This window comes from Hylobates moloch, unplaced genomic scaffold (assembly GCF_009828535.3).
Source record: "Hylobates moloch isolate HMO894 unplaced genomic scaffold, HMol_V3 SCAFFOLD_4, whole genome shotgun sequence".
In the NCBI taxonomy this organism is placed as follows: domain Eukaryota; kingdom Metazoa; phylum Chordata; class Mammalia; order Primates; family Hylobatidae; genus Hylobates; species Hylobates moloch.
The window spans coordinates 10,612,318-10,638,957 of NW_026652279.1; the positions used below are offsets into that span (position 1 = coordinate 10,612,318).

General features: G+C 39.6%; 1 protein-coding gene across 1 annotated transcript in view; it reads right to left on the reverse strand.

The window, feature by feature from the left end:
- Positions 1 to 26,640, reverse strand: part of TAFA4 (TAFA chemokine like family member 4) — a 141,960-nt gene that overhangs the window by 63,931 nt on the left and 51,389 nt on the right. The window lies entirely within an intron of this gene.

Below are 26,640 nucleotides of genomic sequence, written 5' to 3' on the forward strand. Positions count from 1 at the left end.
TATCTTCAGATTTTTCTTCCAAGTAAATGCAGCAAAGGAATATTAATACACATCTATGTTCACTAAGTTTTTCAAAATAACAAAGTGGAGGTTACATTAAATTTTTACTCTGTTACAAAATAATAATGGTGGTATTAAGCAATAGGAAAAACTATTCTAATTGATATCACCAGTTAGCTAACTTTCATATGCAGTTTTGCCATCTCTAATTGACATTTTATAAATGGTATCTTTTTCTAAGTGTTCCATTTTGATTCATACCAATCTGTTGGCATTACACACAAACTGGAAGAAAATATGGAGCATTCTAATTCAAGTATCCTAATTTACATGCCAAATCAGAAGGTCAAAATCAATCTGTCATGTTTAGAACCTTGATCATTGGCCCAGAAATAAAAGGTAGCATCTTGATTTCTTTAGGGAGCGGGGGGTTGGCAGGAAGGATAATTGTTTAAAAAAAAAAAAAAAAGTACCAAGTTTCAACATGAGTTTAGAACACCAAAATTTAGTGCACTAGAAGATAAATACTATGAGAAGTGCTTTGGTGTGGTGAGTATGGCTTTGTTGAAGTTGAAAATTGTTCTTCATTCTCTGATAGTAGTTGAGCGGCAGATGGCCTGAAGTTATCATAAATATGTAAGCCCTAGAAGTACTCTGCATTGAAGAGCAGCCAAAACACAATAGTGCTGAACAACACAGAGCACACAGAGAACTGTCTGACACATATAGAGAAATGAGAATCTTCCCACCGCACAGTAACATTTCTAAGCATAGAACATCTGAGAAATCACCTTAGCTTCTCAATGTAGAATTAATGCATATTGCAACCCCGTTTTTTAAAGGTTACATGGTTAGGAAGTTGGCCTTTTAATTAAATTACCACATTTTCACAATATAGAACCTGAAGTGGAGCTTCGAGTGCTTTCTTGTTTGGCAATTTGCTGTCAAAATTCAAGCTTAAGGGGATGCTGAGCTGTACAATGCAAGAGAGAACTCTAAGAAGACGGTTTGTTCTAGCTTTTTTTCCCTTGTTCCCTTCTTCGTAATTGAGTATCTGAAATGCCATCCAAAATGATCGCTACTGAAAATGTCCTTCACTGCCAAATTACAAACGTAGCTCATTTCCTATCTACTGCAGCCAGTTATAATATTCTGTAGTTACCAGGCTTCAGTAAATAAATACATGTGAGAGCCATCTATCTATTTGTTAATGCTTATTATGTTCTTTGCTAGATGAGAAATAAACAGATGAGTAATTTAAAGAGAACAGTTCCTCCTTCCGTGTGTTTCTACAGAATGGGTTTGAAACTGCTGCCTGGTTGCACTTGCTCCTCCAAATGGGAAGAGGGAGATTTGATTTGATTGGTGAAATGACAAGAGTCCAACAACCACTGGTCCTTAATTCTGTCCTGGGCAAGGCTGATTCATTCCCAGTGGCTGTGTTTATGTGGCCTTGCTTTGTTCAAGGGACATGATGAAAGCCATGATCAGACATGATCGTTCATAGGGGCCTGTTTTGCCATGTGTAAGTCCCAAGGAGAAAACTCAAGGCAGGGAGGGAAGTACTAAGAAGTCCGTCTAGGCTCAAGGGTTGATTCTCGTTCCCTAACCCAGTTTTACTAGTGGTAAAACTGAAGTTTTGATTCCTCTCTGACCCTGTGTTTGCTTTCAATAGCTTCAGTAAGTGGGAAAAAAAAAGAGGGATGCGACTCATTGTCTTCCTAAAGCCCCACCAAATAAGATTCCCGCCCTCAAGAGGCTCGGGGCCTTCAAGGGTCTCTACATCTCTGATTCTTTTTTTTTTTTTTTTGAGACAGAGTCTTGCTCTGTCACCTAGGCCGGAGGGCAGTGGTGTGATCTCGGCTCATTGCAACCTGCACCTCCCAGGTTCAAGTGATTTTCCTGCCTGGGATTACAAGCATGTGCCACCACACCTGGCTAATTTTTGTATTTTTAGTAGAGATGGGGTTTCTCCATGTTGGCTAGGCTGGTCTCGAACTCCTGACCTCAGGTGATCTGCCTGCCTCAGCCTCCCAAAGTGCTAGGATTATAGGCGTGAGCCATCATGCCTGGTCTATTTTTCAAACTTTATATAATTAAACCGTAAGTAAGAAACAAGGTGTAGCCCACTGCTCCAAGAAACATCATGAATTCAATTCAACCTTTTAAGGAAAACATAAAAGAAAATCATGAATCCACACTTTTAAAGCATCTCTGAATAAATCATTATATAAAAGGTATCAGTTACACATAAAACAACATTATAAATTATTGGAAAATAACTCAAAAACAACAAATTGAGTACAAAAGTTGGGTCTTGAATTTGGGTGACTTTAAGTATCTGACAACATTGTGAACACTGTAAAAAGCAATATGCCAAGGACTTGGGCAGTATTTCATTTTATAGTTTATGCCTCCGTAGTCAGGAAACAGAAAAAAAAATAATACTTTCCCTGAAGTTTGTGACATGGCATTTTCTTGTTAAGTAAGGAGAAAAAATAGTTTTCCTCAAATTTACTAGTACGTAGAAGACACTCTTCTAGCAGTTTCCACACATTCTAATTGCCTGCTTTAAAAATTGTCAAAAGCAACAAACAAGAAAAATGTTTTAATTCAAATGACATTTCTAAGGAAGTACAAGTAAGCCTAAGCCATTTGGTTTATCATTCTATGTTATATATTTATGTCACATATTATATACTGTGTTGTTAAGCTTTTTGTAATAAAAGTTCTTACCCTAACTCCTTTACGTACAAGAGTTGGCCAAGAGTATATAAGATAGCAATGATATACAAATGTCATCAACATTCATTCAATAGTTGTTTACTGTTATGGACTAAATCTTTACATCCCCCACAATTCATATGTTGAAACCCTACCCCCTGCAATATGATGGTGGTAGAACGTAGGACTTCTGGGAGGTAATTAGAATTAGATGAGGTCATGAGGATAGAGTCCTCATGAATGCGATCAGTGCCCTTATAGGAGTCATGATTGTAGTTTCCCTTCTCTACTGTCTACCATGAGAAAAAACAAGAAGTCTGCAGTCTGCCACCTAGAATCTGACCATGCTAGGACCCTAATCTTGGCTTCCAGCCTCCAGAACTGTGAGAAATGAATTTCTGTCAAGCCGCTCAGTACATGGTTTTCTGTTACAGCAGCCTGAAAGGACTAAGACATTTACTGAGTGCTAACATGTACCAGAAACTAGTCTAGGAGCTGGAAATAGGAGAATGAACCAAATGAAGTCCTGCCAATGCACTTCTACTTTACTGATGAACATGAATAACTAAGCATATCAGACATGTCCAGCATGAAGCATGCTAACTCCTTTTCTCTGCAATCCTGCCCCTTGTTTGCCTCAGCTGATCGGTCTAGGGCAGCTAATCCACAAGCTGGCTAGTGACTTGGATCATGTGCCTGAAATTTCAAAAACAAAAACCCACTATGTTGGGTTTATCCTCTTCCAGTGCTTAGAATTTGAACAAAGATTACCAAAAGACAAGGCAATTAGCAATAGAAGCCGAAGCTGATAGTTCCTGTCTGTCTATCTCTAGGGAGGACAGTGAGGCCTTGTTAAGGCATATACGAGCTGATATTACCATGCAGTGGAAGCAATGATGAAGAACAATAATTCCCAAATCCAAGCCAGACTGCCCACAAGTAGACATTTTTGAAACATAGGGCATTGCAGCTTGTCACAAGAATTGGGTAGACAATGACATTTGATATCTTACAATGATCCTGGAGTCCTGCAAAATGAAGAATCATCCCAAAATCTTCACTATTCTTAATGACCTGCGGGCATTCACATAGGCAAAAACACGTTTGTAATTATAAGAGCTGAGAGCCTGGCTTGACTTTGCCCCTGAATACAAAGAATGTTTATATAGTGTTAGAAATCACTGTCTAGTAAAGTTAGGAGTGCAATTATGTCAATCCAGAGAGAGTTGTTTTGTTCAGAGCTTTATCAAGAGACACTCACCAATTCATGTGGCTGCATCACCTACATGAGATTGCTTTGTATTAGGTTCACCAACCTAACACACCTTTGCTGAGCTGCATTTGAAGCTGTGTCATTCACGAAGATTTGACATATAATTGCAAGTATCTGGTAACAACAATATGTCCTCTGACATTGTCATGCCGGAGCATCTACATATTGAACTACAGATTATTGTATGTGTCTTCTTTTGTGTCTCCCTTATAATACAGTAGAGCATTATATTGGAAGGATGTTTAACATATGCATATAGATTATATTATGTGTAAAATTTAGCACAGAACAGTAAAGGAAGTGCTACAATAGAGAAGAAGGAACACACAGGAAAGCAGAGTCTCACAAGACAGAATTGTTCACATACAAGAGCAAGCCCCTAAAAATGACCTTTCCATTCGCAGCTTCCAGCTGGTCCTGGGCCCTCAACCCTCCCACCTGAGTCCAGCCATTGGAAAGCATCCTTTGTCTCCCGTCTCATCACCTCTCTAATCCATCCTTCTATCATAACAGCTGTCCTAAAATGAAGCAGTACTAATGTCTTCATCTTATGCAAAAGCTTTCCAAATTTCCAAATTATCTTCAAGTATTGATAATCTAGACCCAACCTACCTTAAAAAAATAATCTACTGCCTTCTTAAACCCTCTGAATGAGCTACCATAGCCTACTTTTTTCCTAATAGGTTATGAGCAGTCCCAAATTCTATCTTCATATCTTTGACTTCTTTGATCTTCCCATGACAAATTCCACTCTCATCTCTAATACTCTAAACTCTAGACTTTCCTTTATGGTTCAATTCAATTTCCACATACACACACCCTTAGTGGGCATTTCTTCCTCTAAAAACCTAGAGATAACAATTAAGTGTGGCATAGCAGTCAGAATAGGTTAAGTTACACTGCAATAACAAAAAAGCCCAAAATATCAGTGGCTCACAACAAGGGTTTACTTCTGACTTAATGTCAAATGTCTACTGAAAATGAGCCATGCTTCTGGCTCCATGTCATCTTTATTCTAGTACACAAATCAAGGGAGTAGGCTTTACCTGGAACATTGCTGCTTATCATGATAGTAGGAAAAGAACACAGAAACCCCCACTAACTTTACACTTTTGTCCAGGAGGTACATATGTCACTTCCACTCAGATTTCATTGGTTAAAGCAACTCATATGATCAAACATGTCAATGAGGCAGAGAAGCGAGGAACAACAAATATTTTCAAACAAAATTAAAATCTATAATAATCAAATCAACTTCATAGTTAACAACTGCTTCCAAGGAATGCCCTTATACCCTAGAAAACAGTGCAAGTTTCCTGGTTACAATCCATTTACAGGTATTCTACTCAAATATGATGATAGAAGTGAGCTTACACATTTTAAAGTAAAGATCAAAACACTGAAAGCACAGAATGAATCAAAATAAATGTTTCATTGAAGCCACCAGTTTTTAAATTTGGTTTACCAATGCAATGAAATTCCAGTATAACAAAATAACTTGAACATTAAAGTTCACTATAACAGTATGGGAATAGTTATTTGTCTAGAAATATAATGTGTTGCCAATATGATTTGTTTGCAATTTCTTGTAGTTTTGAAATATGCAAATTTTAAATAGTGAAATCTAAAATATTATTAATGTCTCCACTATGTTGAATTTTTTTTGCTGTGCAGAATTTATCTAGTTTGATGTAATCTCCTTTTTATAATTTTGCTTTTGTTGCCAGTGCTCTGGGATCATAGCCAAAAAAAATCATTGCCCAGATCAATGCCATAAAGCTTTTCCCTGTTTTTTCTTCTAGCAGTTTTATGGTTTCATAGTCTTATGTTTCACTCCATTTTGAGTTGATTTTTGTACATGGTGTGAGATAATAATCTAATTTCATCCTTCTGCATGTGTATATCCAGTTCTCCCAGCACCATTTATTGAGAGACTGCCCTTTCCCCACTGTGTGTTGGCATTGTGTTTTGGCACCTTTGTCAAAAATCAATGGTCCGTAAATGTGTGGATTTATTTCTGGGCACTTTATTCTGTTCCCTTGGTCTATGTATCTGTTTTTATGCCAGTACCAGGTTGTTTAATTACTTGTTTGTAGCAGATTTTCAAATCGGGTAACAGATTTTCTAATCATGATGCCTCTGGCTTTGTTCTTTTTGTTCAAGATTGCTTTGACTATTCAAGGTCTTTTGTGGTTCCACATGAATTTTAGAATTCTTTTTTTTTCTATCTCTATAAAAAATGTAATCGGAATTTTGATAAGGAATGCATGGAATCTGCACATTGCTATGGGTAATGTGGACATTTAAACAATAGTAATTCTTCCAATCCATGAGCATGGGATATCTTTCCATTTATTTGCCACTTCTTCAAATTCTTTCATCAGTGTTTTGTAGTTTCCAGTTTAAAAATATTTTATGTACTTGAATAAATTTATTCTTATATATTTTTTGTAGCTACTATAAATGGGATTGTTTTCTTGATTTCTTTTCAGATGTGTTGCTACTGTACAGAAATGCTGATTTTTGTATGTTGATTTTTATTATGCAACTTTACTGAATTCGTTTATTAGTTCTAATAGTTTTTATGGAATCCTCAGGGTTTTTCACATATAATATCATGTGATCTGCCAACAGAGACGATTTAACTTCTTCCTTTCTGACTTGGGTACCTTTTACAGGCGTATCTCTGAGATATTGCAAGTTCAGTTTCAGACCACCAGAATACAGCAAATGTAGCGAGAAAGCAAGTCACACAATTTTTATTTCCCAGTGTATATAAAAGTTATGTTTATACTCTACTGCAGTCTATTCAATAACTTTATGTCTAAAAAACTTAATTGAAAAATATATTATTGCTAAAAAATGCTAACAATCATTTGAGCATTCAATATGTCATAATCTTTATGCTGGTGGAAGGTCTTGCCTTAATATTGGTGGCTACTGACTGATCAAAGTTGTGGTTGCCAAAGGCTGGGGTGGCTATGGCAATTTCTTAAAATAAGACAATAATGAGGTTTGATACATCAATTAATTTTTTCTTTCATGAAAGATTTCTCTGTAGCATGTGAGGCTGTTTGAAAACATCTTGGCCGGGCACGGTGGCTCACGCTTGTAATCCCAGCACTTTGGGAGGCCGAGGCGGGCGGATCACCAGGTCAGGAGATCGAGACCACGGTGAAACCCCGTCTTTACTAAAAATACAAAAAAATTAGCCGGGCGTGGTGGTGGGCGCCTGTAGTCCCAGCTACTCAGGAGGCTGAGGCAGGAGAATGGCGTGAACCCAGGAGGCGGAGCTTGCAGTGAGCCGAGATTGCGCCACTGCACTCCAGCTGGGTGACAGAGCGAGACTCCGTCTCAAAAAAAAAAAAAAAAAAAAAGAAAACATCTTATCCACAGAACTTCTTTCAAAATTGAAGTCAATTCTCTCAAACCCTGCGTTTTATCACATAAATTTGTGTAATGTGCTAAATCCTTTATTGTCATTTCAACAATGTTCACAGAATCTTCACAAAATTCCATCTCAGGAAACTACTTTCTTTGTTCATCCATAAGAAGCAACCCCTCATCCACTACTTTTATCATAAGGTTACAGAAATTCAGTAACATCTTCAGACTCGTCTTCTAATTCTCTTGCTATTTCTACTACATTTGCAGTTACTTCCTCCACTGAAGTCTCAAATTTCTCGTAGTCATCCGTGAGAGCTGGAATCAACTTCCTGCAAACTCCTGTTAATGTTGATCTTTTGACCTCCTCCCATAAATCACAAATGTTCTTAGTGGTATCTAGAATGGTGAATCATTTCCAGAAGGTTTTCAATTTCCTTTGGCTAGATCCATCAGAGAAAATAACTATATAAAGCAGCTATAATGCTATGAAATGTATTTCTTAAGTAATAAGACTTGTAAGTTGAAATTATTCCTTGATCCATGGACTGCAGAATGGTGGTTGTGTCAGCAGGCATGAAAACAACATTAATCTCCCTGTACATCTCCATCAGGCCTGTTGAGTGACCAAGTGCATTATCAATGAGCAGCAATATTTGAAAAGGAATCTCTTTTTTTTCTGGGCAGTAGTTCTCAACAATGGGCTTAAAATACTCAGAAAACCATGCTATAAATATATGTGCTGTCATCCTGGCTTTACTCATAGGCAGAGTAGATTTAGCATAATTCTGAGGGTCCTAGGATTTTCAGGGTTGTAAATGAGCACTGGGTTCAACTTAAAGTCACCAGCTGCATTTGCCTCTAACAAGAGAGTCGGTCTGTTCTTTGAAGCTTTGGAGCCTGGCATTGACTACTTTCTAGCTAGGAAAGTCCTAGATGGCATTTTCTTCCAACAGGAATCTGTTTTGTCTCCCTTGAAAATCTGTTGTGTAGTGTAGCCACTTTCATCAATGATCTTAGCTAGATCTCCTGGATAACTTCCTGCAGCTTCTATATGAGCACTTGCTACTTCATCCTGCAGTTTTCATGTTATGGAAAGGGCTTCTTTCTTTAATCCTCAAACCTCTGCTACCTTCCAACTTCTCTTCTGGAGCTTCCTCACCTACCTTCAGCCTTCACAGAACTTAAGAGTTAGGGGTTTGCTTTGGATTAGGCATGTTACAAGAGTGCTGAGGCTGGTTCGATCTATCCAGATTAAACTTTCTCAATATCTTCAATAAGGCTGTTTTGCTTCAAAAAGAAATCATTCATATGTTCACTGGTAGGGCACTGTTAATTTCCTTCAAGAATTTTTCCCTTGCATCCACAACTTCACTGTTTGGTGCAAGAGGCCTAGCTTTCAGCATATCCCAGCATATTTCAATATCCCTTCCTCACTAAGCTTAATCATCTGTAGCTTTTGATTCAAAAGGAGACACATGTGACTCTTCCTTTCACTTGAACACTTAGCAGCCAATGTAGGGTTATCAATTGGCCTAATTGTAATATTATTGTGTCTCAGGGAATAGGAAGTCCTAAGGAGGGTGAGAGAGATGGGAGAATGGCTGGTCGGTGGAGTAGTCAGAATACACACAATACTTATCAAATAAGTTCACCATCTTACCTGGGCACAGTGCATGGTGTACCCCAAAATAATTACAGTAGCAATGTCAAAGATCACTGATCACAGATCACCATAACAGATAATCATGATAATGAAAATTTGAAATATTATGAGAATTACCCAAATGGGACATAGATACATGAAATAAGCACAGGCTGCTGGAAAAATGGCACTGATAGACTTGCTGGATATAGGGTTACCACAAAACTTTAATTTGTAAAAACTGCAATATCTAGGCTGGGTGCAGTGGCTCATGCCTATAATCCCAGCATTTTGGGAGGCCAAGGCAGGTGGATCACTCAAGCTCAGGAGCTCAAGGCCAGCCTGGGCAACATGGTGAAACCCTGTCTCTATAAAAACTGCAAAAATCAGCTGGGCATGGTGACACAAACCTGCAGTCCCAGCTATCTGAAGGCTGAGGTGGGAGAACCACTTAAGCCTGGAGGCGGAGGTTGCAGTGAGCTGAAATTGCACTACTGCACACCTGCTTGGATGACACAGTGAGACCCTATATTTAAAAAAAAAAAAAAAAAAAAAAAAAAGCATCTGCAAAGCGCAACAAAGCAAAGTGCAATAAAACAAGGAAGCCTGTGTTTCTTTGTCTTGTCTAACTGCTCTGTCTACAACTCCAGTATTATGTTGAGTGAAAGCAGTAAGTGTGGGCCTCCTTATCTTGTTCCTAATCTTACAGGAAAAGCTTTCAACCTTTCACCATTGAGTTTGGGTATTTGTCATCTATGGCCTCTATTGTTCTGAGGGAAGAGACAACTAATGGATTGTATTTGCAAACCAAGAACCAGACAGGGAGCTAATAACCAAAATATATAAAGAACTCAAACAACTCAATAGTAAGAAAACCTATAAGCCTGATTTTTTTAAATAGGCAAAGGACCTGAATAGATATTTCTCATATAAATGGCTGACAAGTCATTCTCACCATCATTAATCATCACAGAAATGTAAATAAAAATCACAATGAGATATCCCTTCTTACCAGTTAGGATGGCTATTATCAAAAAGACAAAGGCTAAGTGTTGGTGAGGATGCAGAGAAAAGGGAACCCTTGCACATTGTTGGTGGGGATGTAAATTAATAAAGCCATTATGGAAAATAGTACAACATTCCTTTGACAAAATTAAAAATAGAATTACCATGATTTAGCCATCCCACTACCAGATATACATCCAAAGAATATGAAATCAATATGTCAAAGAGATACCTGTACTCCCACATTCATTGCAGCACTAGTCACAATAGCCAAGATATGAAATTAACCTAAAAGTGTACATAAATGAATGAAAGAATATAGAAAATGTGGCATATATACACAATGCAATACTATTCAGCCTTACAAAAGAAGAAAATCATGTCATTTGAAACAACACAGATGAACCTGGAGGACATTATGTTAAGTGAAATAAGTCAGGCACAAAAAGACAAATATTGTATGACTTCACTTATTTGTGGAATCTAAAAATCTTGAACTCTTAGAAACAGAGAGTAAAATGGAGCTTGCCAGAGGTTGGGGGATAAGATATTTGTCAAATGACATAAAATTTCAGGGAGAATAAGTTCAAGATATCTACTGCACATCATGGTGGCTACAGTTAATAACAATATATTACAGACTTGAAAATTGTTAGGCTGGGCACGGTACCTCACACCTGCAATCTCAGCACTTTGGGAAGTTGAGGCAGGGGAATTTGAGATCAGGAGTTTGAGATCAGCCTGAACAACATAGTGAAAACTCATCCTGCCAAAAAAATTTAAAAATTAGCTGGGCAGGATTGCATGTGCCTATAATCCCATCTACTTGGAAGGATTACTTGAACCTAGGAGGTCAAGGCTGCAGTGAGCCATGATAGCACCACTGTACTCCAACCTGGGCAACAGAACAAAACCCTGTTTCAGGGATCTAGAACTAGAAATACCATTTGACCCAGCCATCCCATTACTGGGTATATACCCAAAGGATAATAAATCATGCTACTATAAAGACGCATGCACACGTATGTTTAATGCGGCACTATTCACAATAGCAAAGACTTGGAACCAAGCCAAATGTCCAACAATGATAGAATGGATTAAGAAAATGTGGCACATATACACCATGGAATACTATGCAGCCATAAAAATGATGAGTTCATGTCCTTTGTAGGGACATGGATGAAGCTGGAAACCATCATTCTCAGCAAACTATCACAAGGACAAAAAACCAAACACCGTATGTTCTCACTCATAGGTGGGAATTGACCAATGAGAACACACGGACACAGGAAGGGGAACATCACACACCGGGGCCTGTGGTGGGGTGGGGGGAGGGGGGAGGGATAGCATTAGGAGATACACCGAATGTTAAGTGACGAGTTAATGGGTGCAGCACACCAACATGGCACATGTATACATATGTAACAAACCTGCACGTTGTGCACACGTACCCTAAAACTTAAAGTATAATAAAAAATAAAAATAAAAAATAATGTATGCTAAATTAAAATGTTTTCCAGTAATTCTGATAGATGTCATTATGGCAACCTTAATTTTTCTTCTCCTTCTGTATATAGGGTAAGGGACTTTTCTAAAGAATCTTTCCATTTAGTAATAAAGACATGGAAGCTGATTTCTGAAAATGCTCAGTGTATATTCTAATTATTTATGGTACCATTTGAATTGTAACTTGTGTTTTAATAGTGCATGTTTCTAAATGACTTACTGGGAAACTGAATAAAATATGCCTGTTATTATTATTTTAAAAAAACCCGGTTGGGCGTGGTGGCTCATGCTTGTAATCCCAGCACTTTGGGAGGCCGAGGAGGGCGGATCACGAAGTCAGGAGATCGAGACCACGGTGAAACCCCATCTCTACTAAAAATACAAAAAAATTAGCCGGGCATGGTGGCGGGCGCCTGTAGTCCCAGCTATTCGGAGAGGCTGAGGCAGGAGAATGGCGTGAACCCGGGAGGCGGAGCTTGCAGTGAGCCGAGATTGCGCCACTGCACTCCAGCCTGGGCGACAGAGCAAGACTCCGTCTCAAAAAAAAAAAAAAACCCTGTTTCAAAAAAGAAAAAGAAAATTGCTTAGAGAAATGATGTTAAGTGTTCTCATCACAAAAAAATGGTAAGTATGTGAGGGAATACCTATGTTACATAGCTTGATTTAGCCACTCCACAATGTATAGCTATATCAAAACATCATTTGTACACCAAAAATACGTATGACTTTTAGTTGTCAATTAAACAAACTATTGAAGTCTCAAGTTATGCACAGAATTTTAAAAATGTAAATACACCATAATTTTTAAAAATGCAAAGAATTTTATTTCAAAATTTGTAAACCAAAGGAATCACAAACTGTGTTTATGCTGTACTACAAGGTGGTACCAAATGATGTGGTGTACACCCACGGACTTAGTAGTATGGAAATGGATTCTGTAAATCATTTTAGTCACTATTGTGCTGTGTGTTTTAACAGCCAATACTCCCAGGTTAAAACCTTTTACAAATTCTATAATAATGTCATCCATACATTCAGTGATGCTGAAAAACATAACCAAAAATCAATAACTTTTGAACCACTGCCAAAATATACCATGCTGTTAATTTAAGTGCAGACTCACAGCTATTAGAGATAATCCTAAGATATAAACACAGCATCAAAACAACAATAAGATATGACGGCTGTAGATTTATACACTATGTAGACAACCTCCCTGCTTTTTTTTTTTTTTTAAGAGAAAACAAGTCCTGAATGATACGCTTTGTGAATTATATGAGTTCTTCAAGGCACTACCTTGGCAATAAACACCACTGCTACCCTGAATTTTCAACCTCGCCATAAAGAGTGAAGCCTGAAGGGCGCATTCCCAATTACTATACTTCTTTCAGGTATTTTACCCTTATTTACTTTTTATTCAAAGAAAAATGAGAAAATATTGACGTATTTAAACCATGGTAAGTACCTAACAGCTCTCTGTCTTCTATTTAAAGACTGTGCTGCCAAATCCATCACTTAAAAAGGTATTTGCGAATGCTTCTCCAGTAATTCTGCGATGGAAACCGCCTGTAGAAAATCTCTACTGGTATTAATTTTGCAATCCTATTGAGCCTCATGTTAACAAAATAAAAATGTATTATGCTTGCTCTTTTTATATGGCAGGTGTGGACAGCTTTGAAAAGCTACTTGTTTACTTGTAGCTGCCACAGCTGTCTTTCTAAATTATCCAGCGAAAACAAATATTGACTTTTTTTTAAAAAAAAATGTAACCCAAACGGTGAATGGGATATAAAATGTTATTGAGTCAAAACAATTTAACGAGCATTTGGATGCCTACTATGTGCAATGCCATAAGCCAGATATAAGCCTAAAACTTTCACCAAATGAGCTATTTGATATGCTCTCCAATAAGCTACTCTATTATGAACTCTGATTGAAGCCCAGTTGTGTGTCCTGCTGAGTGACAATGGCCAGCACAATCTACTTGGCCTTTTTTCTTATTCACTCCTGGACAAGAAATTTGTCTTATCCACTCTTTTTCATCCAAAATTACCTCCAAGAGGCAACGTTGCTAAAATTCTTTTTTCTCTGTCTCCGAGATAAAGTCACACTTTGTCACCCAGGCTAAAGTGCAGGGGTGCAATCATAGCTCACTGCAGCCTTGACCTCCCTGGGCTCAAGTGATCCTCCCACCTCAGCCTCCCGAGTGGCTCGGACCACCGATGAGTGCCACCATGCCCAGTTAATTTTTGTCTTTTGTAGAGATGGAGTTTAACCATGTTTCAGGGAGGCTGGTTTCCAACTCCTGAACTCAAGCCATCCGCCTGCCTCATCCTCCCAAAGTACCAGGATTGTAGGCATGAGCCACTGCACCTGGCTGCTAAAATTCTTATCATGCCATTTCTTTCATTGTGTTAATGCTTTCTTTTTTTTTTTTTTTTTTTTTTTTTTTTTTTTTTTTTTTTTTTTTTTTGAGACGGAGTCTTGCTCTGTCGCCCAGGCTGGAGTGCAGTGGCGCGATCTCGGCTCACTGCAACCTCCGCCTCCCGGGTTCACGCCATTCTCCTGCCTCAGCCTCTCCGAGTAGCTGGGACTACAGGCGCCCGCCACCACGCCCGGCTAATTTTTTGTATTTTTGGTAGAGACGGGGTTTCACCGTGGTCTTGATCTCCTGACCTCGTGATCCGCCCGCCTCGGCCTCCCAAAATGCTTTCTAAGATGGAATTCATTTTATCTTCACCACTCTCAATTCTACTCTAAAACTGTTAATTTGCTAATTCCTCTATTCTGGTAAGTCTGCTTTACAAATAACATTCCAAACTATGAAGCCCAAATAACCTCAGTTGGGTTTATAAGAATGGCTTTGGCATTTCTCAAATGAATAAGAGCAGTCATTTCCTCTTCCTACAGTCCTATTGCCCCTTCAACCCCTAATGATTTACAGAATACCAACCAATAAGTATCAAGATACCAATAAGTATCAAGATCTTCAGGTTTCGCCATGATTTCTGGTGGTCTTTTCACAATGCCCCTGCCCGTGCTTCAAACCTGAGGTCTTCAGGCTTTAAGGGGTCGACAGAATTTGGGGAAATGGGGTGCTGAACTTGAATGAGATAAAAAATTACATCTTTATTCCATTAAACTCCAACAAAAATCTAACATTTCTTTCAACGATGAATACAAGCACTAAAATGCAGTAGTATTAGCAGTACCCGCAAACTTGTCATCAGAAGAAATCAAACACATTCTTCATCTCACATCTCAGTTATTGCAGATATGCTGAAGTGTCATTGAATGCTCATCACTACTTCAAATTATGGTCGTTTTGAAGCCTGCTACAAGATCTTTTTTTTAATTTTTATTTCTGGGGTACATGTGCAGGACGTACAGGTTTGTTACATAGGTAAACATGTGCCCTGGTGGTTCACTACACCTATCAACCCACCACCTAGGTACTAAGCCCAGTATGCATTAGCTAATTTTCCTAATGCTATCACTCCCCAAACCCCACCCTCCAACAGGCCCCAGTGTATGTTGTTCCCCTCCCTGTGTCCATGTGTTCTCATTGTTCAGCTCCCACTTATAAGTGAGGATGTGCAGTGTTTGGTTTTCTGTTCCTGTGTTAGTTTGCTGAGGATAATGGCTTCCAGCTTCATTCGTGTCCCTACAAAGGACATTATCTCGTTCCTTTTTATGGCTGCATGTATGCCCATCAATGATAGACCGGATAAGGAAAATGTGGTACATATACAAGATCTTTTTAAATGTGTGAATAAAGTACAAATATTACTCTATCACACTTGTATTTAATATCTGATGATTTTATTTCAATATCATTGGTCTCTTTTGTCCTATTTCTGATTTTATTTCATAAACATAATTATGAGAAGGGTCCATCAGCTTCACCATCCTGCCAAAGGGATCCATGACTCAGAGAAAGAACCCCAGTGGTATGCCACAGTGATCATGCCCAAATACCGGGAAGGAAGCTGAAAGCTGGAGAGGCTAAATAACTGCCCTAAGTTATTTAAAAAAAAAAAAAATCGTAACAACAACATAGATCATTTGTGAATACTTCCTATAATTTTTTCTATTACTGCTGTAACAAGTTACCACAAATTTAGTCGCTTAAAATGATGTAAATTTATGATGGTTCTGCATGTCACAAGTCCAAAATGGGTTTAACTGGACTAACCTCAAGGTGTCCACAGGGCTGCATGCCTTCTGGAGGCCCTAAGGTAAAATTATTTCTTTGCCTTTCCCAGCTTCTGAAACAGGCTGCCCATGTTGCTTGGATGTGGCCCCATTCCATCTTAAAAGTACATCACTCTGACCTCTGTTTCCGTCATTATATCTCCTCTCTGATTCCACCTCTCCTGCCCCTTCCTTTCATGTAAAAGGACCTTGGTGATGACAGTGTGTCCATCTACATCATCTAGGATCATTCCCCCATCTCAAGATCCTTCATTACATCTGCAAAGCCCTTTTCACCATGTAAGGTAAACATGCTCATAGGTTCCAAGGATTCAAATGTGCATCTCCTTAAGGGACCATTATTGTGCCTACCACACACTAAATACCAGAAATTATGCTTTATGTGACACAGAATGCAACGTTTTTGGAAATATCTTCAGGCTCACAGATGACAATTTTGAAGCTCTGACTTCAGTATTCAAGGTCATGCAGGCAGCAAGGGGCAGAACTAGGATTCAGTCGTTTTAGCCGCCTGACTCTAACAGCAGCTACTTTTAAGTACCTACTATGAATCAGGCATTTTAAGTGTACAGGATTTTCTTACGCTTTAATTTCTAAACTCGCTGTCTGATGCTTGCTTGGTCAACTCTCACTTACCTCTTGGGGGCAAAGTTTAATGCTTTTTTAGTTTTTATTAAGTTCTGGGGTACATGTACAAGACATGCAGGTTTGTTACACAGGTAAACATGTGCCATGGTGGTTTGCTGCATAGATCATCCCATCACCTAAGTATTAAGCCCAGTACACATTAGCTATTTTTCTTGAGGCCCTCCCTCTCCCTGCTGCCTGACAGGCCCTAGCACGTGATGCTCCCCTCCCTGTGTCCATCTCTTCTCATTGTTCAGCTCCCACTTATAAGTGAGAACATGCAGTGTTTGGTTTTCTGTTCCTGTGTTAGTTTGCTGAGGATAACGACCTCCAGCTCCATCCACATCACTGCAAAGGACATGATCTCAGTCCTTTTTATGCTGCAAAGTATTCCATAATGTATATGTACTACATTTTCTTTATCCAGTCTATCACTGATAGACATTTGGGTTGACTCCAATCTCATTACTGGGTATATACCAAAAAGAATGCATTCTATTATAAAGATACATGCCCATGTATGTTCATTACAGCACTATCACAAAAGCGAAGTAACGCTTTCTGTAATGGCTTTCTGGGGCCTTCACTACAGTGTGTGCAGTCACTGAATTTTATTTTTATTTATCCAGTATTAACCTTACCATAATGAACACATTTCAGGATAGGGAGAATAAAAAGGAGAGGCTCACTGAGCAGCTTCTTTACTCTTTAATAAACCTAGTCTCCAGCATAACTCATAAGAATGAAAATGAAACCTTTGAAAGGACAGCTTTTCCCTATCTGTGAGGCCTTCCAAAGCGTATCTCAGGTCAAATCTGTGACCATTCTGCTCTTCTATGCAAGGCTCCATCTTAGATTCCATTGAAGACACAAAGAGGTGTCTATTCCTCCTCTCAAACAGTTTATAACCTAAGGGATGTGAAGAGGGAATAAGTAAAACTTCATCAGTTCAAACATGATTCAGGCAGAAAGCAACACTGTCAGTTACCCAGGCCAAAGGTCAACATCACAACCAGGTTTTTCATAATAAAAGAAGCCAAACTAGGAGGACCCTCAGAACCAGCAAGGATGCTGCAGAGCTCTAGAGAATGAAGTGTTTTGCAAGGTGAGGGAGGGCTGTTGAGCATTAAATAAAAATTAAAAAGCACAGAGGCTGGAAATCATGGCATAGGGCAGGAAAGTTTTATTTGCACCAAAGGGAGAAGGTGCCATAAGAACACTGGACCTGCAGTCGGAAGGCCCAGATTTGAGAAGCCACCTCTGCCACTACCTATGTAACCATAGGTATTTCATTACACCAAGATTTCTCAGGCATAAAAAGGGATAATAAGAAGGTTTACTCAGGGCCAGGCACCGTGGCTCACGCCTGTAATCCCTACACTTTGGGAGGCCGAGGCAGGCGGACCATGAGGTCAGCAGATCAAGACCATCCTGGCTAACACGGTGAAACCCTGTCTCTACTAAAAATACAAAAAAATTGGCCGGGCATGGTGGCGGGAGCCTGTAGTCCCAGCTGCTTGGGAGGCTGAGACAGGAGAATGGTGTGAACTCAGGAGGCAGAGCTTGCAGTGAGCCGAGATCACACCACTGCACTCCAGCCTGGGCAACAGAGCGAGACTCTGTCTCAAAAAAAAAAGAAGGTTAACTCAGAAGGATATTATGCAAAATAAGTAAAATAATGTAAGTGAGCATGCATAAATGTTCCTCTGAATTTGTGGGTAGAACACTAGGCAGAAAGGATTACCTGGCAAGGAAGGGGAAGAGGAGGCACAAAATAGTATTATAAACAATGGAAGGAGGCTCAAGAATGAGGAGAACCCATATTTCTTCTGAAACTTTAATACCTTTCTACTCCAACCTCTTTCTTACTCAGGAATATTATGAGAACAATCAGATATGAGAAGAAATAACAGGTCTTGTATAATTTCAAAAAATTTCTATATTTTTATTATACTTTAAGTTCTAGGGTACATGTGCACAACATGCAGGTTTACATAGGTATACATGTGCCATGTTGGTTTGCAGCACCCATCAACTCCTCATTTACATTAGGTATTTCTCCTAACGCTATCCCTCCCCCAGCCCCCCACCCCGCAACAGGTCCCGGTGTGTAATGTTCCTCTCTCTGTGTCCATGTGTTCTCATTATTCAACTCCCACTTATAACTGAGAACATGTGGTGTTTGGTTTTCTGTCCTTGTGATATTTTGCTGAGAATGATGGTTTCCAGCTTCATCCATGTCCCTGCAAAAAACATGAACTCATCCTTTTTTATGGCTGCATAGTATTCCATGGTGTATATGTGCCACATTTTCTTTATCCAGTCTATTATTGACAGACATTTGGGTTCGTTCCAAGTCTTCGCTATTGTGAATAGTGCCACAATAAACATATGTGTGCATGTGTCTTTAGAGTAGAATTATTTATAATCTTTTGGGTATATACACAGTAATGGGATTACTGGGTCAAATGGTATTTCTGGTTCTAGATCCCTGAGGAATTGCCACACTGTCTTCCACAATGGTTGAACTAATTTACACTCCCACCAACAGTCTAAAAGCCTTCCTATTTCTCCATATCCTCTCCAGCATCTGTTGTTTCCTGACTTTTTAATGATCGCCATTCCAACTGGTAGGAGATGGTATCTCATTGTGGTTTTGATTTGCATTTCTCTAATGGCCAGTGATGATGAGCTTTTATTCATATGTTTGTTGGCCACATCAATCTCTTCTTTTCAGAAGTGTCTGTTCATATCCTTTGCCCACTTTTTAATGGGGTTGTTTTTTTCCTTTAAATTTGTTTAAGTTCTTTGTAGATTCTGGATATTAGCCCTTTGTCAGATGGATAGATTGCAAAAATTGTCCCCCATTCTGTAGGTTGCCTGTTCACTCTGATGATAGTTTCTTTTCCTGTGCAGAAGCTCTTTAATTAGATCCCATTTGTCAATTTTGGCTTTTGTTGCCACTGCTTTTGGTGTTTTAGTCATGAAGTCCTTGCCCATGCCTATGTCCTGAATGGTATTGCCTAGGTTTTCTTCTAGGGTTTTTATGGTTTTAGGTCTTACATTTAAGTCTTTAATCCATCTTGAGTTAATTTTTGTGTAAGGTGTAAGAAAGGGATCCAGTGTCAGCTTTCTACATATGGCTAGCCAGTTTTCCCAGCACCATTTATTAAATAGGGAATCCTTTCCCCATTGCTTGTTTTTTGTCAGGTTTGTCAAAGATCAGATGGTTGTGGATGTGTGGTGTTATTTCTGAGGCCTCTGTTCTGTTCCATTGGTCTATACATCTGTTTTGGTACCAGTACCATGCTGTTTTGGTTACTGTAGCCTTGTAGTATAGTTTGAAGTCAGGTAGCATGATGCCTCCAGCTTTGCTCTTTTTGCTTAGAATTGTCTTGGCTATGCAGGCTCTTTTTTGGTTTCATATAAACTTTAAAGTAGTTTTTTCCAATTCGGTGAAGTAAGTCAGTGGTAGCTTGATGGGGATAGCACTGAATCTATAAATTACCTTGGGCAGTATGGCCATTTCCACAATAACGATTCTTCCTATCTGTGAGCACGGAATGTTCTTCCATTTGTTTGTGTCCTTTTTCATTTCATTGAGCAATGGTTTATAGTTATCTTTGAAGAGGTCCTTCACATCCCTTGTAATTTGGATTCCTAGGTATTTTATTCTCTTTGAGGCAATTGTGAATGGGAGTTCACTCATGATTTGGCTCTCTGTTTGTCTGTTATTGGTTTATAGGAATGCTTGTGATTTTTGCACATTGATTTTGTATCCTGAGACTCTGCCGAAGTTGCTTATCAGCTTAAGGAGATTTTGGGCTGAGACTATGGGGTTTTCTAAATATACAATCATGTCATCTGCAAACAGAGACAATTTGACTTCCTCTTTTCCTAACTGAATATCATTTATTTCTTTCTCTTGCCTGATTACCCTAGCCAGAACCTCCCATACTATATTGACTAGGAGTGGTATGAGAGGGCATCCGTGTCCTGTGCCGGTTTTCAAAGGGAATGCTTCCCATTTTTGCCCATTCAGTATGATATTGGCTGTGGGTATGTCATAAATAGCTCTTATTTTGAGATACGTTCCATCAATATCTGGTTTATTGAGAGTTTTTAGCATGAAAGGCTGTTGAATTTTGTCGAAGGCCTTTTCTGCATCTATTGAAATAATCATGTGGTTTTTGTCATTGGTTCTGTTTATGTGATGGATTACGCTTATTGATTTGCGTATGTTGAAGCAGCCTTGCATCCCAGGGATGAAGCCAACTTGATCTGGTGGATAAGTTTCTGAAGTGCTGCTGGATTCGGTATGCCAGTATTTTATGGAGGATTTTCGCATTGATGTTCATCAGGGATATTGGCCTAAAGTTCTCTTTTTCTGTTGTGTCTCTGCCAGGATTTGGTATCACGATGATGCTGGCCTGAAAAAAATTAGTTAGGGAGGATTCCCTCTTTTTCTACTGATTGGAATAGTTTCAGAAGGAATGGTACCTGGTCATCTTTGTACCTCTGGTAGAATTCAGCTTGAATCCGTCTGGTCCTGGACTTTTTTTGGTTGGTAGGCTATTAATTATTGCCTCAATTTCAGAGCCTGTTATTGGTCTATTCAGAGATTCAACTTCTTTCTGGTTTAGTCTTGGGAGGGGGTATGTGTTAAGGAATTTATCCATTTCTTCTAGATTTTCTAGTTTATTTGCATAGAAGTGTTTATAGTATTCTCTGATGGTAGTTTGTATTTCTGTGGGATCAGTGCTGATATCCCTTTTATCATGTTTTATTGCATCTACTTGATTCTTCTCTCTTTTCTTATTAGTCTTGCTAGTGGTCTGTCAATTTTGTTGATCTTTTCAAAAAACCAGCTCCTGGATTCATTGATTATTTGAAGGGTTTTTTGTGTCTCTATCTCCTTCAGTTCTGCTCTGATCTTAGTTATTTCTTGTCTTCTGCTAGCTTTTGAATGTGTTTGCTCTTGCTTCTCTAGTTCTTTTAATTGTGATGTTAGGGTGTCAATTTTAGATCTTTCCTGCTTTCTCTTGGGGGCATTTAGTGCTATGAATTTCCCTCTACACACTGCTTTAAATGTGTTCCAGAGATTCTGCTACATTGTGTCTTTGTTCTCATTGGTTTCGAAGAACATCTTTATTTCTGCCTTCATTTTGTTATTTACCCAGTAGTCATTCAGGAGAAGGTTGTTCAGTTCCCATGTAGTTGTGCAGTTCTGAGTGAGTTTCTTAATCCTGAGTTCTAATTTGATTGCACTGTGGTCTGAGAGACAGTTTGTTGTGATTTCTGTTCTTTTACATTTGCTGAAGAGTGTTTTGCTTCCAATTATGTGGTCACTTTTAGAATAAGTGAGATGTAGTGCTGAGAAGAATGTATATTCTGTTGATTTGGGGTGGAGAGTTCTGTAGAGGTCTACTAGGTCCGCTTGGTCCAGAGCTGAGTTCAAGTCCTGAATATCCTTGTTAATTTTCTGTCTCGTTGACCTATCTAATATTGACAGTGAGGTGTTAAAGTCTCCCATTATTATTGTGCAGGAGTCTAAGTCTCTTTGAAGGTCTCTAAGGACTTGCTTTATGAATCTGGGTGTTCCTGTATCGGGTGCATATATATTTAGGATAGTCAGCTCGTCTTGTTGAATCCCTTTACCGTCATGTAATGGCCTTCTTTGTCTCTTCTTATCTTTGTTTGTTTAAAGTCTGTTTTATCAGAGACCAGGATTGCAACCCCTGTTTTTTTCTGCTTTCCATTTGCTTGGTAGATCTTCCTCCACCTCTTTATTTTGAGCCTATGTGTGTCTTTACATGTGAGATGGGTCTCCTGAATACAACACACCAATGGGTCTTGACTCTTTATCCAATTTGCCAGTCTGTGTCTTTTAATTGGGGCATTTAGCCCATTTACATTTAAGGTTAATATTGTTACGTGTGAATTTGATCCTGTCATTGTGATGCTAGCTGGTAATTTCACCCGTTAATTGATGCAGTTTCTGCACAGTGTTGATGGTCTTTACTATTTGGCATGTTTTTGCAGTGGCTGGTACCAGCTGTCCCTTTCCATGTTTAGTGCTTCCTTCAGGAGCTCTTGTAGGGCAGGCCTGGTGGTGATAAAATCTCTCAGCATTTGCTTGTCTGTAAAGGATTTTATTTCTCCTCCACTTATGAAGCTTAGTTTGGCTGGATATGAAATTCTGGATTGAAAATTGTTTCTTTAAGAATGTTGAATATTGGCCCCCACTCTCTTCTGGCTTGTAGGGTTTCTGCTGGGAGATCCGCTATTAGTCTGATGGGCTTCCCTTTGTGGGTAACCCAACCTTTCTCTCTCTGGCTGCCCTTAACATTTTTTCCTTCATTTCAACCATGGTGAATCTGACAATTATGTGTCTTGGGGTTGCTCTTCTTAAGGAGTATCTTTGTGGTGTTCTCTATATTTCCTGAATTTGAATGTTGGCCTGCCTTGCTAGATTGCGGAAGTTCTCCTGGATAAAATCCTGAAGAGTGCTTTCTAACTTGGTTCCATTCTCCCCATCACTTTTAGGTACACCAATCAAATGTAGATTTGTTCTTCTCACATAGTCCCATATTTCTTGGAGTCTTTCTTTCTTTTCATTCTTTCTTCTTTAATCTTGTCTTCTCACTTTATTTCATTAATTTGATCTTCAATCACTGATATCCTTTCTTCTGCTTGATCAAATCAGCTACTGAAGCTTGTGTATGCTTCACAAAGTTCTCATACCGTGGTTTTCACCTCCATCAGGTCATTTAAGCTCTTCTCTGCACTGGTCATTCCAGTTAGCCATTTGTCTAACCATTTTTCAAGGTTTTTAGCTTCCTTGCAATGGGTTAGAACATGCTCCTTTAGCTTAGAGGAGTTTGTTATTACCCACCTTCTGAAGCCTACTTCTGTCAACTCGTCAAACTCATTCTCCATCCAGTTTTGTTCCCTTGCTGGTGAGGAGTTGTGTTCCTTTGGAGGAGAAGAGGCGTGCTGGTTTTTGGAATTTTCAGACTTTCTGCTCTGGTTTCTCCCCATCTTTGTGGTTTTATCTACCTTTGGTCTTTGATGTTGGTGACCTACAGATGGGATTTTGGTGTGGATGTCGTTTTTGTTGATGTTGATGCTATTCCTTTCTGTTCGTTCGTTTTCCTTCTAAGAGACAGGCCCCTCAACTGCAGGTCTGTTGGAGTTTGCTGGAGGTCCACTCCAGACTGTGTTTGCCTGGGTATCACCAGCAGAGGCTGCAGAAAAGCAAATATTGCCGCCTGATCTTTCCTCTGGAAGCTTCATCCCAGAGGGGCACCCAATGTATGAGGGTCTGTCAGCCCCTACTGGGAGGTGTCTCCCAGTCAGGCTACAGAGGGGTCAGGGACCCACTTGAGGAGGCAGTCTGTCCATTATCAGAGCTTGAATGCCATGCTGGGAGAAACACTGCTCTCTTCAGAGCTGTCAGGCCATGATATTTAAGTCTGCAGAAGCTGTCTGCTGCCTTTTGTTCAGATATGCCCTGCCCCCAGAGATGGAATCTAGAGGGGCAGTAGGCCTTGCTGAGTTGTGGTGGGCTCTGCCCAGTTCAAGCTTCCCTGCCACTTTGTTTACTCTGTGAGCATAGAACCACCTACTCAAGCCTCAGCAATGGTGGATGCCCCTTCCCCCACCCATCTCCAGCATCCCAGGTCAATCTCAGACTGCTGCGCTACCAGCAAGCAAGGCTCCATGGGCGTGGGACCTGCCAAGCCAGGCACAGAAGGGAATCCCCTGGTCTGCCTGTTGCAAAGACCATGGGAAAAGCTTAGTATTTGGGCAGAGTGTACCGTTCCTCCAGGTATAGTCACTCACAGCTTCCCTTGGCTAGGAAAGGGAAATCCCCCAACCCCTTGCACCTGGGTGAGGCGACACCCCACCCTGCTTCAGCTCGCCCTCTGTGGGCTGCATCCACTGTCCAACCAGTCCCACTGATACCTCAACTGGAAATGCAGAAATCACCCATCTTCTGTGTCGATCTCGCTGGAAGCTGTAGACTGGAGCTGTTCCTATTCAGCCATCTCGGAAGCGACTATAGAAAATTTCTATTTTAAAGAAAGTTACCTATTCCTCAAAGCAACACAGAATGCAGATTCAGTGAACGTACAGCCAGAGTCTAGAATCTTCCATGCATGAAAATGGAGTTTATGTGAAATACAACCCTTAACTTTATTGTAGTATGTCTGAGAAGCTCCAATAAAAGGACCAATATAAACATTATTTTGACTACCTAAAGCATTTAGGCACTTAGGGATAAAAGGTAAAAAGAAGTTTTTCTAAAAATAAGTCCAATAAGAATGAACAGTCAATACTCTTTTTTAACTTAAATAGCATGTAAATAGTTAATTTGTTTGGAAGAATCATTTTCTTTTCATAACTTTAAAGTTTTTCTTAACTGACATCCACTCTTAGCACCCGATCCACAACAAACACTTTCATGGATAAGTTTTAAAAATGAATACATGAACTGATCACCCCTTTCAGTTTATTGTTTCATAAAATATAGCAGAGGAACATGAGGCCAGTGTCAAAGGCATACTATGCTCTTACCACTCCAAGTTAGAAGATCTTAGGAAATTGCTCTAAGATTCAGTTGCCTCAACTGTAAAATGTTGGCCAAAATGTGAAGATTCAGTGAAACAGTGTAAAGCCCCTAACACTCAGTTGGAGGGGAGAGGCAGACACATATTCCCAACTCTTTGTGCTCCATTAGCCAGAATTGATGCTCACCCTGACTTCTCTCCCCAAACCTCAGGAGCCCCTCCGTAGAGTAAGAGGAATGACTTACATAATTGGTTAATTGGCAAGTTTGGAGAAAAGGAACCTAGCATTCAAAGATCATTCCCTGGTAGGATCCCTTTTAGGGTCTGCCTACTTGAGCAGAGGCTAACATTTTGATCTGTTCAGTTCCATGTAGTAAAGAACCTACCCTGCTTTAGCCATGCCTGAAAATAACTGCTTTGGCCGTGCCTGGTAGAATGACCAAGTCCACTTTCCCACATACCCAAAGCCATGGTCTCTACTCCTCCTATTATCAATTATACAGCTGAAATTTCAGCTATCTATATAACTTTTTTGTTAATTTATCTGTTGGTTGTAAACTCAGATATGGAAAAGAGTGTCATTTACTGTGCTCATACAACCGAAACAATCGATACAAAATACTAACAGCTATTACTATCATTATCATCATCATCTTCTTCTGTATCCTCCTACTTGATCTTTACCATCTTTTATCTTTTTTGACATCTCCATTTGGATAGCTAATAGGCATTTCAACTCAACATATCCCAAATCAAACTTCTGAGTTCCTCTTTCACCTCCCACACCTATTCCTCCCATATACCTCCTCGTCCCAGAAACAACAACCCCTTCTTTCTGGCTGCTTAAGCCAAAAAGACTGGCATCCTCCTTGATTCCCCTCTTTCTCTTACACTCTCCATTCCCATCTGTCAGCAGAATGGCACTGGCTGCATTTCACAACATTTTCACAGTCTACTCCATTCTTACTACCTCTGCTGCTATTCCCTTTTTCCAACCCACCCTCGCTTCCTGACAGGATTACTTTCAAAGCCTCCCAGTGAGTCTCTTTCTGCTCTTGCCCTCCTATGTAAAGTGTAGGTCAGATTATGTCTCCCCCTGCTCAAAACCCTCTAATAGATGGTCATCCTACTCAGGATAGAAGCCAAAATCTTCACAATGGCCTACACTTGCGGGGGTGGGAAGCGCAGTATTCACTCCACTTTACAGTCTGGCCTTATCACCTACTCCTTTCCCTCCTCCCTCATGGCCTCTGCACCTGCTGTGTCCTCCACCTGGAACACCTGGCCCCCAGTTACCTTTAGTCTTTATCCAGACAGCATCTGCTTAGTAAGGCCTTCTCTGGCGACCTTATTTGAAATAGCAAACTCCCCCACACCCATCTTGCTCCCTCAATTCCTTGACTCTGTATTATTTTTCTCCTTAGAACTAATCACCATCTGACATTTACTTTTTTCTGTTTGTTCAATGTCTGCCTCCACTCACTATCACTAAGAGCTCCTTGAGGGCAAAATGTTTCCACAGAAAAAGAGCAGTATGTACCTGATGCACAGTCAGTATTCAAATATTTGCTGAATGAATGAATGAGGTAGGAGTATATGATAAAAACGAATGCATTTCTTCCTTGCTAGCTGGCTTCTAGAAGGCATAATAAATAATACATGCCATGAATAAATAAACCCCAAAATTG